The sequence below is a fragment of the Anolis sagrei genome, chromosome 2, assembly GCF_037176765.1.
Source record: "Anolis sagrei isolate rAnoSag1 chromosome 2, rAnoSag1.mat, whole genome shotgun sequence".
Lineage (NCBI taxonomy): Eukaryota > Metazoa > Chordata > Lepidosauria > Squamata > Dactyloidae > Anolis > Anolis sagrei.
This window is the reverse complement of record NC_090022.1, coordinates 149,891,697-149,907,359: the sequence shown is the minus strand read 5'-3', so window position 1 is coordinate 149,907,359 and position 15,663 is coordinate 149,891,697. Positions and strand designations below refer to the sequence as shown.

Sequence of the window (15,663 nt, the reverse complement as noted above, 5' to 3'; positions counted from 1 at the left end):
CTTATCTTGCTGTGAAAAGATGCAGAGCCAACATTAAGAAATGGGGCTACAAAGGGGAATCCCATGACATGTGAGTGTGGCGAAGAGCAAACCAGACCACTTGCTACAATGCAGTCTGAGGCCTGCCCCATGCACAATGGAGGACCTTCTTGTAGTGACACCAGAGGCTCTCAGAGCAAGCTCCTGGTCAAAAGAAACTTAGTACAATTCCAAGTTTTGTAGTTTTTAAATACATTATAGCTATTCTCAATTCGCTTCTGACAAGATAAATAAATATACACACCCACAAAATCTTTGGATAGCATTGGGGAGGGTTAGCACACTTATGACATCTGTTTTGCTATCTGTGGCACTATGCAGATTTCACCTCACTTTCTGTTCCTGTGATAACTGGATTTTGAAAAAAAAAAGGCTTGTTGTGGAAACGAGTATTGTAGATATATGTATGTATGTATGTATTTGTATGTATGTATGTGTGTTTTATATGGAATAGTTGGAGTTACACTTAAAAATATACCTGATCCAACTTACATACAAACCCAACTCATGAACAAATCTACAGGACCTAACTTGGGGACTGCCTGTAAACAGAACAAAGACGGTCAAGGAATACTAATAAAATGTAGGTTAATGTTCACAGAGTAATTATGAAGTCTATTTGAAGGTTCTGGCCCCAAATTCTGGAAATACCAGAGGCATGCAGTGTTGGCATCATATCATGGCAGAACAAGGTTGGACTAGATACCCCTTGTGGGTTATCTAGTCCAACCCTTAATGACTCTATATATTGAAAGATACAGAATGGGGGACACCTGGCTTGTGAGCAGTACGTGTTAAAAAGATCTTGGGAGTCCTTGTGGACAACAAGTTAAACATCAGCCAATAATGTGATGCGGTGGCAAAAAACGCCAATGGGATTTTGGCCTGCATCAATAGGAGTATAGATCCAGGGAAGTCATGCTACCCCTCTATTTTGCCTTGGTTAGACCACACCTGGAATATTGTCCAATTCTGGGCACCGCAATTGAAGGGACATGTTCACAAACTGGAATGTGTACATAGGAGGGCGACTAAAATGATCAAGGGTCTGCAGAACAAGCCCTATGAGGGGAGGCTTAAAGAGCTGGGCATGTTTAGCCTGAAGAAGAGAAGGCTGAGAGGAGACATGATAGCCATGTATAAATATGTGGGAGGAAGTCACAGGGAGGAGGGAGCAAGCTTGTTTCCTGCTGCCCTGGAGACTAGAACACAATGGAACAATGGCTTCAAACTACAAGAAAGGGTTAGAGTTCCATCTGAACATTAGGAAGAACTTCCTGACTTTAGGAGCTGTTCAGCAGTGGAACTCTCTGTCCCAGAGTGTGGTGGAGGCTTTTAAACCGAGGCTGGATGGCCATCTGTCAGGAGTGCTTTGAATGCGATTTTCCTGCTTCTTGGCATGAGGTTGGCCCAGGTCTCCTCCAACTCAGGCCTGGGCCAACTTGGGCCCTCCCTCCAGGTGTTTTGGACATCAACTCCCACCATTCCTAACAGCCTTGGACCCTTTCCTTTCCCCCCTCAGCTGCTTAAGCTGTTAGGAATGGTGAGAGTTGATGTCCAAAACACTTGGAGGGAGGGCTCAAGTTGGCCCAGGCCTGCTGTATATAGTTGTAGTGAGAACTCATTGTAAGGCTGTATTTTGGAACAGCCATATTTGGGGTTCTTGCAATCTAAACTAGGTAACTATAGAGGTGGAGGGATATATAACATGACAGGGGAAAATGTGCAGCAACCCAAACTAACTAACTTCTCCTTGGTGCTTGTCAAGAAGTGAAAAGCACGTTGAGGAAAGGGAGAAAGGGCAGGGCCTCAAGCGGGCAAGGCCTCCCAAAGCGCGGTTGCCACGGTAACCCACCCCGCTCCCCTCTCTTCTCTTCTCCCCCAGGCCTACAAACCGCCAGGCGCCAAAAGCTTTGCGGCCTCCTTGCTCTCTCTCTCTTCCTCCACAGACACCACCACGACGACGCCTTCGCCTCCTTCCACGTGTTTTTATACCCCAGGAGGGAGGAGCCTCCTTTGCCTTTTCTCCTCACCCTTTTGGCCCAAGTTTTCTTGTGGTTTTTTGCACCAAGAGTATATTTCTGAGCCTTTTTGAGGAAAGGAGGGACTAAGGTTGCATGGCTCAGTGCTATCGAGTCCTGGGATGAGTAGTTTTGTAGTTGAGGCGACAGCCCTCTGGGGCAGAGAAGGCTTTCATAGAATCATAGGGTTGGAAGAGACCTCATGGGCCATCCAGTCCAACCCCCTGCCAACAAGCAGGAAAATTGCATTCAAAACACCCCCAACAGATAGCCATCCAGCCTCTGTTTAAAAGCTTCCAAAGAAGGAGCCTCCACCACACTCTGGGGCAGAGAGTTCCACTGCTGAACAGCTCTCACAGGAAGTTCTTATGTTCAGATGGAATCTCCTTTGTGGAGCTACAACTCCACCACTCCACAGCATTCAGCCCTGGCAGTCCAAGTGGATTCATTCTGTTGTCAGCCTTCCATGCCCATGGATTCTGATTCTAGGGATTCACTTCCACATCTTCGAAAATATTTTTTTCAAATGTTCAAATTGACCTTGGATGCTGGGAGTTATAGTTCACCTGCATCCTGAGAGCAACACGTACCCAGTCGTGATGGATCTGGACTGAATTTGGCACAGAGACCCAGCATGGCCAACTTTGAATACTGGTGGGTTTTTGTTTTTATATTTGTTTGGAAGGGATTGACCCATGATGTTGGGAGTAGTAGTTCACCCATAATCAAAGAGCACTGTGAACCCCACCGATGATGGATCTGACCCAAATTTGGCACACACGCACACAGCATGGCCAACTTTGAATAGTGGTTAGGTTTAGGGGAAATTGATCCATGCTATTGGGAGTTGTTCACCCATCATCAAAGAACCCCAACAATGATGGATCTGGACCAAACTTGGCACCCAGACCCAGCATGGCCAACTTAGAATACTGGTGGGTTTTTTTTTTTTGCGGGGGTGGGGGTGGGGTGTGAATTCACCCATTATGTTAGGAGTTGTAGTTCATCCATAATCAAAGAGCACTGTGAACCCCAACAATGATGGACCTGGACCAAACTTGGCACACCCAGCATGGCCAATTTTGAATACTGGTGGGGTTTGGGGAGAATTGACCCTTAATGTTGGACGTTGTAGTTCACCCATCATCAAAGAGCACTGTGAACCCCAATAATTATGGATCTGGACCAAACTTGGCACACACACCCAGCATGGCCAACTTTGAATACTGGTTAGGTTTAGGGGAAATTGACCCATGCTATTGGGAGTTGTAGTTCGCCCAACATCAAAGAGCACTGTGAACCCCACCAATGATGGATCTGACCCAAACCTGGCACACAGACCCAACAGGGCTAACTTTGAATACTGGTGTCATTTTATTTGAAGCAGATAGGAATGACCCATGATGTTGGGAGTTGTAGTTCACCCATATCCTTATGCATTTTCTAATCAGCACATTCATACAAAAAACAATTATTATTTCTTGCAAATAGCATTACAGAAGACCTAATCACTCGGTACTAAGAACAACAACAACAACAAAACTTTATATACTGAAGCCGAGCATGCCCCCCCCCCCCCCCAATAAGAGATAATAACTTATAGTTCTGCAAAGGGCCAAGGACAAGTCTCAACCTCAACGCTGCAGGACTTCCTTGACTGGCTCAGTGAAATCTTTCGCTTGCCAAGGGTTTCGGACTCTCTTTGGTGGGTCTAAGGGCTCCTCTCCTGGGCAGGAGCCTCCAAATTCTAGCTCGATATCAATACCATCCTATCTCCCCAACTGGACCAGTATATGTGGAAAGAGAGCTTCTGCTCAATTCCCATTGTTGTATTTTTTTGTATTGAATCATGTTTGAATTTGCTAGTTAAAGCACATGTATATATGCTATATATATGTGATTCTATAAAATGGGCCTTGAGCATCCATGGATTTTGAGGGGTCCAGAAATCAAGCCCAAGTAGAAACTAAGAGCCCAATGTATTTGAGACTCGTCCTCATATCTTTATAATGTAAATGCCCTGATTCTGAATCATTTTCACTTATCCCAAAACCTCATCAGTTATCCTGATTTTATTAAGTTTTTTTCTTCTCTTTTAATTTTTTTTTTTTTGAAAAATCATGCTAGAAATTCTCATTCTGAGAGCAATTCTAAGGGTTTTCTTATCAAGATTTATTCAGAGGGGGTTGAGCTTTGCCTTTTTTCTGAACTAACGCAGGCAGCTTGACACCATATTAACTGTCTTGGATCAGTGCTATGCAATCTTGAGAGTTGTGGTTTTACCAGGGCTTTAGGTGCCTCTGCCAAAGAAGGTTTGTTACCTCACCAAACTTCAACTCCCAGGATCCCATAGCATTGAGCCATGGTAGTTCAAGTAGTGTCAAACTCTGTTAATTCTACAGTGTAGATGCAAAGAATAACTTGTATTGTCAAAGGCTTTCATGGCCGGAATCACGGAGTTGCTGTGAGTTTTCCGGGTTCCAGAAGCATTCTCTCCTGACATTTCACCCACATCTATTTATATATCTGTGGAATGTCCAGGGTGGGAGAAAAAACTCTTGCCCTCTTGAGGCAAGTGTGAATGTTGTGATTGGCTACCTTGATTAGCATTTAATGGCCTTGCGGTTTCAAAGGCTGGCTGCTTCCTGCCCTGGGGAATCTTTTGTTGGGAAGTGTTAGCTGGCCCTGATTGTTTCATGTCAGAAATCCCCCTGGGTTTTTTTTGTGCTTTTTCAATGTGTGTATCATTCCACAGATAAATAAAACTCACTTGCCTAGTTTCCAACAGATCTCACAACCTCTGAGGATGCCTACCATAGATGTGGCCAAAATGTCAGCAGAGAATGCTTCTGGAACATGGCCATATAGCCTGGAAAACTCACAGCAACCCAAAGAGTAACTTGTTTTTTTAAAAACATATGAATCCTTTCAGTGGTAGAGAAACAAGAGCTCTTTAGATCCAGATCATGATAGCAAACATTAAGGGACAGTGGCTTAGGCCCACCTTGCTTGTAAGTAACTAGTGAAATTAATCTAATCTTCTCTTGCAGACTGAAATATCTTACCATGGGCCTTCTATACCAGAAGCACTGTACTTCTATGGATCCAAAGAGTTGTTATGCTTGCATTTGGACTGAATGGCCTGCGCCTTTGCTTTAAATTCTCTGAAGCAGATATGTGAAATTGTTGAACCGCTATCCTGTTAGTTAACTGTATGGCCATTCTCTGTTCATTTTGTAAAGCATGCTGGGCACCTATTTGTATCAAGCATGTGAAAAATGCCTGAGCCATTTTCAATTTTTAAAGCCGTAATAATCACAGTAAAATGGCTGGCATTGGTGTTCAGTGACCCATAAATATCATTAACCCAGTTCTGGAAAAGATAGAATTTTCAATCAAAAGAAATAATAGAGCCATCCAAGAAAATAGTCGCAAGTCAGTCTTCATTTATTATTTTATTTTGCTGTATGGAGGAGGCTGTTGCTGTCCAAACAATCTATTCTGCTTGATCCTTTAAAAACCAGGCAATTGTAGGTAAAACACAGTGTACACCATCCTATTTCCATTGTCTTCTCTCTCTCTCTGGAGTGTTTTGCCGTTTGCTTTTTCACAATGAAATAGTGATATTCAGTCCTTTAATCTTAAGCTTATTTCTTAAGGCTTTCACTTTTTAAAGCCCGTGGCATAAGAAACAAGATAGTAAATGTTCTCTATTGCACAAGTGCAAGATAGTGAGAGATCTGTCTCGAGGAGGTGTTATATTCAACCTTTCTTGGGACTAAAAATTGGAGCCCGGTTTCAGAAAGAAGTGGATTCAGGTGGGAAACAGGGAAAGTTTTGAACCTCATCTAAAATCAGTTGCAGGAGTGCACCATTACTTCTCTGTATTCATAGAATGATGCAAACTTTTTGGTGGGCATAAGTAATCTAACATCAAACAATGCCTTTCAGTTGAATAAATTCAATAATGAGTTATCAAATGATGCAGAAAAATGCTTCTCAAGTTATCTGATGGCTGAAGGGGCTTGTAATTGTCTCCCTAGTATGGTTCCATATTTCTCTCCATTGACAACTGTTTTGAATATTCTTTCTGGAAAATCTTCTGGCAGCCAATGAGTGAGAGTTTTTTGTTATCAAATAGCATTTTGTGTAGAACTGATGTGGAATATACTTGTGCTAATATTCTAAGCGTCTATTACTTTTCTTGGTTTTAGATTAGGTGCTTTAGGCATTTTCATTGTAAAAGCAAAATTCAAATATTCTAAATAATAAATAGCAGAGCTATGCATTTAGCTCTTGTTTAAGGATTTTATGGGAGAACAGTCAAGAAATTAATTATGCATTGGCCTATATCAGGGAGACATGATTGCTGCGAGGTAGTACATACATAATTTCTATATGAAAGGATTAACTTGAAACTAAATGCCATGTGTACATCTGTCTTATATTCCTCCTCCCAAGAACAGTAGGTGGAATAATAATAATAATAATAATAATAATAATACATAATTTGCTTGGGAAGTATTCAACTTGCAATGTTGTGATACGAAATCCAGCATTTAGATCTTGTTTCCTGTAACATACTGTGTTTTTGTGTCAGTATAATAATAATAATGATGATGATTATCATCATTTGTTACAATCTCTCCTAATAAATGGCATTCTGTAATAAAATAAACCAGGATTTTTTCATTGTCAATTGAGCCAGAGACTTTTTCAACACCAATGATTCTCAACCTTTGGTCCTCAGATGTTTTGGATTTCATCCTCCACAGGTACCAGCTAGTATGGCCAATGTACAAAAATTCTGAGAGTTGTAGTCCAAAGAAGGTAGGGCAGTGGTTGTCAACCTGTGGGTCCCCAGATGTTTTGGCCTCCAATTCCCAGAGATCCTAACAGCTGGTAAATTGGCTGGGATTTCTGAGAGTTGTAGGCCAAAACACCTGGGGACCCACAGGTTGAGAACCACTGAACTAGGAGCCCTTCTACACAGCCATATAACCCAGAATATCAAAGCAGATAATCCACAATATCTGCCTTGAACTAGGTTATCTGAGTCCACACTGCAATACTGTATAATCCAGTTCGCTGTGGATTTTATACAGCTGTGTAGAAGGGACTTCGATAACCAAAGATTGAAAAACAATGGTCTACATATTCAGCAGAATTAAATAGTTCTATTCTGTACTGACAGTGTGAGCTGCGCTTTTCTCATTACATTTCCCAGTGCTTCTCCATATTAAAACAGGGGAGTTGTGTTCTACTTTCTCCAAAGCTAGTGTTCAGCTTGCAAGTCAATGGATTTTGGTTTTTCGTATGATGGAGAGCAATTCAAATCTATCTTTCCCCACCTGTTTCTGCAGCCTTTAATCTGATGCAGTTCAAGACCTGAGTTATATAAAATAATGTACAAGAAATAATGCCCATTTATTCAAACCTAAATAATTTTCACCTAATTACACTGTTCGTTTGTTGGGAATTATCACAATTTCTTTCATGCATGCAACAATAGTTTTCATGAAGAATTAATAAAAGTAAAAATAAAACTAACTGAAAATATTCAACCCAGCATTGTTTGCAATTTGCCTGAGGCGAATGGCACCAGCCTCTGGGAAACTGCACTTTAGGGATTATTGGAATGAACATTGTTTTTTTGGCTTGTTTGCTGTAAAGATTGTACATGATTTTTCTCGATATCAAATAGCATTGAGTGTGAATAGAGCAGTTTTTTCCTCACGGTGTCCCTATGTAGTGATGCTTGGTGTCATTTGGAGACTGGCACGACACTGAGAGACAAGTATGGTACCACTGCTCCTGCCCCTTTTCTCCCTCTTGTCTCCAGCTCATACCTTGCTTAAAAGGTCTCTATGCTGAACGACTGGTTAACTACATTAAATATACATTCTACCTTGTTGCTCAGAAGATTTATAGGTATAACACAGGCATCTGGGTGATGACTTCTAACAACAGAAGGTAGGTCTCTAGATCAAATTAAATTCACACATCTGGTAATGAGGCTGATAGCATATCCATGCTTCTGCTGGCGTTTGGCTCCCATTTGATAAACAGCTGTATCTTTCATCAAGCAAAAATTTTTACAAGGCTAGTACAGATAAAATAGTTTTGAAAACCAACAAATATCAAGGGTAAAGTGTAACAAATGTGGTGACTAGATGCACACCCTGTATTTATTTGGAAGGGGGCATCCCAATTAAATATTTCATCCCAATTTCTGCTGCTAGGCATATCTCTTGGTTGTTTATTTAGTTTGGGAAACAAGGCTAGGTAAGTATATGAGTGCATCTACACTGTTGAATTACAGCTGTTTGACACCACTTCAGCTGTCATGGATCGATGCCATGGATGGGTGGATTTCAAATATTTGTAATGGTACATAACTTTCCATAATAGCAGGTATCTTTTTTCCACAAAGAAAACAGGAAGAGGCAGTGGGTGGGGACAGATCTCAACTGTGTGATGGCAAATCAATGGAGGACTCCTGAGTACAATGGATAGATTGAAAAGTGTGTGATAAAGGTAGGAAAATCATCCATTTAATATCAAAATGGAGCATTCCTAAGCTGAATAGTAAACCTACTCTCCCAAACACTTGACCTGTTCAGTGGGATGAAGTCTATAGTCTTTTAGCCTCTCCTAGTTTGTCTGCCTTTCCTCTTTAATAATTCTTGCCATCTTCATCACACTGTTGTTTGGCCACAGGTGTCCCAGTTTTCATCTGTGAAATATGGGAGGATATGCAAATAATTCTGGCTTCATGAAGTCTGTGATGAATAAAGACAGGTAAGATAAAATGTTTGATCTTATCTGAGCAAAACCATGGTCTTACCTGGGGGGAGCAGAACAAAACAAAGCATTTGATTTGCAATTAACATCTCCACAAGAACTGAAAGTACTCCTCCTGCTCTTGAGCCATTTTTGTTTTGACCTTCTCAAGGTTGTCATCCTTGAAAGTAAGATAAAACCTCCTGAGCCAAAGAAAATATGGGCTTTGAAAAGGGAATTGCTCTCTCACTGCGGTGCACTTTTTCAGAGACTTGTGTTGCAATTCAATAACACCAGAAACAGGGGAGAAGAAATCCTGACAGCTTATATCAAAATAAAATTACAGGTGGGCTGCTGTCTGCATGCAGTAATTTTCCTCTTTTCCACCTTGCTGGTTTTAAAAATGCTCAATCTCTCTAGCAGAGATCCTGCTGGTAGCATAATTCAAAAATGCAAACAGGAGGCTGGAGGATTTTAAGAATAGCCATGTTTAAACAGAAATCTTTTAAGTTACAGAGAATTGACTTGAATTAGATATGACTGCTCACTATTGATCAGTCGATGGCAAACCATTTCCTCCAGCCACGTGGTGGGAGTATTGTTTTGGAACTGGACAATGTTTTTGAATGCTTTGGTCCATTTTCTAAGCTCTAAAATAGCCAAAATCCAGAAGCGACACCCAGACTATCCTGGATTGTATTCTGGAGTATTTTAACCCACAAGGGCAACTTGGCTGACAGATACAGTAAGGATTTTTAAAACCCTTTTTTTTTTTAGTTTTCAGAGTGTCTGCTCTGAAGCAAAACTTTCATGTCAAAACAAAACAGTTTTAATTGAAAAACGGCAAGAGCCACAGGAGCAGAACATATTTTTAGGATTATAAAAAAAGGTCACAGAATGGTGAGCTATGTTCAAGGGAACTTTACTGGGTAGACCTGATAAAACAAACTGTTCTCAAGTAATCTTAAGGACAAATAGAAATAGAGGCACTGTTCAGACTAAACTAGGTTAAGCCCAATTGTCTATTAAAGAGCTTTCCTTTGAATTTTATTTTTGTTCCTTTAATCTTTTAGCAGATTCTAAAAGTTACTGTGAAAAATATCCCTATCTTGCCTTCTCGTCTGACAATATGCCTCCAAACAGGCGGCTCCTGCCGAGAAATAAAAAATGAAGATATGATTTATTTTTGTATATGAAGGTTTGGAATGAAGATAAGAAACATTAACTTTTCTTCCTTTAGAACAGCTGTGCTAGCTGCAGGTACACGGAATAAGTAATCCTGAACAACTGGAAGGCATTTGATTGGTGAATAATGGGGAATAATGGTTTAGAGTGGTTTCCAACTTTTTTTTTGGCCATGCCTACCCAAGCATCTCTAAAATCCTGATTCCCCCCTCCCTCCGGTGACATATTATTATTATTATTTTAAAAATCTCCTATTTATTTATACGACTAGATTGGAGACCTGGTGGTGCCCGGTTACTTGAAAAAGGCATTGTTTGTTTTGGGAAGTTAGGTAATATCTCTGGATGCAGGGTGAACTACTATTCCCCCCAAACTCCTCCAGTATGTTATGTTGGCATGGGTTATTTGAAAAAGGCACTGTTTGGTTTGGGTTGTTAGGTAATGCTTTGAATGCTATTTATCTGCTTCTTGGCAGGAGGTTGGACTGGATGGCCCACAAGGTCTCTTCCAACTCAATGATTCTATGATCAGTTTGGTAATTTATAGCTGCATTTATTAGAAAAAAGCCAGTCTTTCCTGTTGTTTTTTAATGAATGCTCCCATTAGAAAATGCGTAAGGATGTAGGCGAACAGCAATTCCCAAAATCATGGGCATCAGTGGCAAGTGTGGTCCAGATCCATCGTTGGTTGGCTTCACAGTGCTCTCTGGATGTAGGTGAACTACAACTCCTCTAAAGCATGGCAAATTCTTCCCAAAACTCTTGCTGATCTATTTGTTGTGTGCCATAGAGATAAGTAGGAAAGGGTTAAGTGAGAGGCAGTGAGTGGGGTCATGCAAATTTGGAGAGAGAAAGGAACCCTGGGATGTCCATTCTGGAGGAAAAGAACAGGGCATCTAGGATGAAATGGTCCCCAAATGAAAACATCCTTTGGGTGGTTGGTGTTTGAGGAGGACATTGGCAGGGGTTGGGCTACATTTTCACAGCGCTCACTATAACCTGCAATGTTAGTTGAGGGGGGTGCCTTTGGAGGCTTCTCAACATTTGTGGAGGCAGGAGGCTTGTCTGTGTAAGTAGACAGCACCTCCACATACACACATTTTTCACTTTTATTATTTGTATAGAAGAAGATAGACAGATAATTTGTATAGATAGAAAGAAGATAGATATGTATAGTATAGTTTGCAATATGAAAAGAACACTGAGAGGAGTGGGGTGTTTGGAATGAAAGGGGCCTCCCTTTTCTGTGCTCATGACTCTGTAGTTCACTCCATGCTCTCACTGTCATCTCTATGAACAGGCTTCCCCCTTTCCATTGTCACCAACTGATCACCGTGTGAATTCTAATTCTAATTTTAAATGTGTATGTCAAAATATATATTTGTATGAACCCCCTAGAGCCACAAGAATGCAAAAAAATCACTGTTAATAACTTATTCTCAAATGGCTTCCCTTAAAAATCAGATTGCCCCCCCCCCCCTCGCCCACCACGGGGCATGTGCCCCATGTTGGGAACCAGGGTTTTAGATGATGTTGCTGATGATGCAGCTGTTCCAAAGAAATTGTAAGAGAGACAGGGCTCTTTGGATGTAGGAGCCATCTTGGAAAATACGTAGAAACATAGATACACACACATATACACTTTTATGATATAGATTAAAAGGTTTTATTTATTTATCCCGTGGGATTTAAAGCACCATAATGTTAAAAGCAAAACAGATTACAAACAGAAAATTCAACAAGAACATCATAGACTAAATAGACAAAACTGCACACTTTAGTAATAGTTTTAGTTAATAGTTTTAGAAGTACATTTAATAGTTTTTAAAATACCGTTTAAAAAGTTGCTTGCAAACTTGTGTTGCAGTATTTTAAAATAATAGTCTTGAATGGTCTTTTTGTATGATCTCCAGAGGAACCTGTAATAACATACAGAAATGAGTTTGTTTTGCTGCCAAACAGTAATTCATCTTCCTATAATGTTCTGTAATGCTAATAATGATTGAGATGTCATAGAGAGGGAACTGTATAACCATTTGTGCTCTAATCTTAACTTACTTTGAAGAACAATGTGGGGATAAGTAAAGTATTTCTCTAACCTGGGTCCTTGGCAAAAATGTAACTGTAACTAATTATACCTAAATGAGAGCTTCAACTGCCCACTCGTAGACTAAATGTCTTCTATCAACATTCACCCAGTCATAGCTCCTCATAGGATTCTCACCTCTACAGCACAAGCAAGATGCTTTCTCCTAAAGCACATTTACCATGTAATAGGGCTTTATACAAATGGAAGCCAACTAGTACGGCATAAATTAGCTGCCACATCCTCTGTTAGCGATAGCACCTTTCCTGCTAGTGTCAACATCTTGTTTATTTGCATATGCTTTGGTTCATATAAGTCTTGTTCAGTCAGAAGTAGTAATAAAAATTACAGGCAGTCCCCATGATAACTCACTCTTTCAGGGTAAATTTCCCTTTTGAGGGGTAGATAGATTTCTTCTACTTCCTGTTGTCTCACCCCTGTTCTTAACTATGAGTCATTTGTAAGTTGGATGTTTTGTAACGGGGACTGCCTTTATATGTGTCCTGAGTCCCCTCAGGGAGATAGGGCGGAATACTAATAAATTATTATTATTATTATTATTATTATTATTATTATTATTTTGATACAAAAGCACAGTATGTCACAGCAAACGAGATCTATATGCTGGATTTCGTATCAAAAAATCACAAATCGAACATTTCCCAAACGACTAGGACTGTGATGTATTTTCGAATGATGCGTGCAAATCCAAGTAAGGTGGTCTTTTGTAGTTGACAGACGTGATTTTGTCTATGTTTATTATTATTATTATTATTATTATTATTATTATATCACTTGTTTGCTTCTGCTAAGCACCAAGGTGTCATAGAAGCCAAAAACAAAGAAAGAAACCCCCAACCCCTTAACAGCATCTGCAACAGCTGACAATTAATGCTTGTGATATCGAGCAAGAATTTAGGGGTCTTTGCTAGGAGCAAAGAGACCAATCAGACTCATCAAAGAGTTCTTTGCCCTGGCAAGACAGAAAGAAGCACCCAAACATTTTCCCCGATTTTTCTCAACAAAAGGTCTTACCAAGTTGAAGAACAGCCACCGAGTTGTTTTATTGAGATCCATCTGGAAAGGATGTCATACCGTGATCATTCGTCAAGCAAACATGCAAGCAGTACATTTTGGTACATTTTTTATAGAAAAACAGAGCTGTCAAAGTTCAAATTTCCCGCCCCCCGCCAGCTTCTCTCTGATTGGGGGTTGTCATCAGCTGGAGAGGAGGCGTGGCTGGCTTGGCTGCACCCCAGCCAATCGGAAAGCCAGCGCCGCTTCACGCTTTTGACCAATGGGAGCAGAGGAGGCGGTCCTTGGGAAGAACAATGAAGGGAACATCCAGATGATTGAATTAGAGTGGCTCAATATGTCCAAATGGCTGGCGATAATCCTAAGATTCCTCAAAATGGCTGGGTATTGTCTGATGTGATTAAATATACAAAAGCAGCTGGCCCAGCGGGCCAGCCTTGATGATATCTGAGGGACCGCCTCACCCCCTACCAACCCCAGAGATCCCTCCGTTCTGAGGACCAAGATCTATTGGAAATTCCCAGTGTCAAGACCTTGCGTCTAACAGCAACCAGACGCAGAGCCTTCACAGCAGTGGCACCATCACTCTGGAATACTTTGCCACCTGAAGTCCGTGCCTTGCGGGACTTACCAGCTTTTCGCAGGGCATGTAAGACATACCTGTTTCGACAGGCTTTTAATGTTTGATATTGCTGTTTTTAAATTGTTTTAAATTACTTTAAATTTTGTTAGATTTTAGCCATTCTTGTAAGCCGCTCCAAGCCCCAGGGGAGTGGCGGCATATAAGTTCAAATAATAATTAAAAAATAAAATAAATAACTGATACTGGAGGTTAATGTTATCAATGAGGAGTTTCGGCCGAAGGGGTAAAAGACAATGTATGAGGCGGATTGGGACATCCAGGTCTTTTTGAGGGAGAGGATGTCCCATTGTTGGGAAATGACTGGGTTCACCATGGGGTGCCTTGGGCAGTCCTTAAGTCAGGAGGAAATTAATCTTAGGGAAATAGGAGGAATTTCCCAAGAGGTGCCTTGCTGGGATCACGAAAAGGGCAGCTTTTATATATGGGGTATGGGGAAGGGGAAACATGCAAGGGAATCATATGAGGGTTCATTAATATAAAGAAAAAGAGCCCATCTCCACCCACCAAAGTGGGAATTCACAAAGCCATTTTGACAGCCCATGGGGCTGGGGAGAAGAACAAATTTTAAAAAGTCCAAAAGTTCCTGGGGCTTGAAAAGGTAAAGTTTTCAAAAAGTTTCTAAGAGTCCTTCAGAAGGGGGCAAAAGTCCCATAAAAGTTCAAGAAAGTTCATAAGTGTAAAGGGAGGTGGTTTCTCAGTAATAAATGTGTTACCTTCTGCTATATATATGAAACATAGGGCATAAAACCTTGATTAAATGTACACACTATCTGGCATGGGAAGGTTCCCTGTTGTTGTTGTTGTTGTTAGTGTCTTTGCAAACTGACCAAGACTTGACCCCTATTATCCAGCCTTATGTCCTTGTCCTTAGCAAAACTATTACTATCTCTTGGGGGGGGGGGGGGGTCATGTTCGACTTCACTTGCACTCATTTTAGCTCAGCTGGGCATGCTTTATTATTCCCACACATGTGAAAATACAAGCTACAAATCCATGTTCTATGCCATGAACCCTAAATTATAGGAATTGGGAACTGTTTATGGATTATTTTTGTATTTGTTTTAGTCAGGATGTGTAGGATTTCTCCATGAATGAAGGGTTTCCTCAAAGCTAAGTTTCTGCATAAACTGGATTTTTCTATTCCTAAGCTGTCCCATTCTTAAGAAAAACGTCTCAATTATCTTTAAAGGGGCATTCATTTTTTAACCTTTGGACTGATTTCAGATGATACATGTCTAGACGAACACGTCTTCCTTAGGCCGTTGCTGTGGTTTGCTAACTTTCCCTTGTTCTTTTGAAAACATTTCAAAATTTCTTAGCTGGTTTGGCCATGGAACACAGACCACCCCTTGCGGAAGACGCAAACCAGGGAAAGGCTAGTAATTACAAAATGCATCTTTTTTATTAATATTTAAAAGGTTTAAAGAAGTAGTTCCCAATCTTTTTTTTAACCAGGGACCGCTTTGACCAGGGACCACTCTCCAACATTAGTACCAAAAGGGTTATAAATCAGTTTTTGGTCAACTTTAGATTAGGTTTGGTTATTTGGGGTACTAATTCAGAAAATTGCATTGGATAGACCATATCAGCTCTGGTTTCTGATACAGAACATATGCCACCCAGTAGTTGCCATCTGCTTGCCCACAGAAAACCATATTGAATAAGCCTCGGCACTATAAGAGTTTCACGAGACCAGTCACTCTCATTGCGACAGTGTAGTAACGGTGAGGCCCATATTTTAGTCCTTACAGACCACTGGTGGTCCATAGACCACAGGTTGAGAACCACTAGTTTGAAGGGACAGTGAATTTGCGAAAGTAATTAATTACAAAGCCCCACTCTCATGAAGTTTTGAACTCATGGAGTTGTGCA

At 40.8% G+C, this 15,663-nt stretch overlaps 1 protein-coding gene across 1 annotated transcript in view; it reads right to left on the bottom strand.

Annotated features, from left to right (window-relative positions):
- The window catches only part of LOC132768153 (gametocyte-specific factor 1-like), a 28,916-nt gene extending 26,920 nt beyond the window's left edge, over window positions 1-1,996 (bottom strand). The window contains exon 1 of the mRNA XM_060763804.2: window positions 1,935-1,996. The gene's annotated coding sequence lies outside the window, so the exon portion shown is untranslated. The remainder of the gene's footprint in view (window positions 1-1,934) is intronic.
- Between the last annotated feature and the right edge of the window lie 13,667 nt (window positions 1,997-15,663).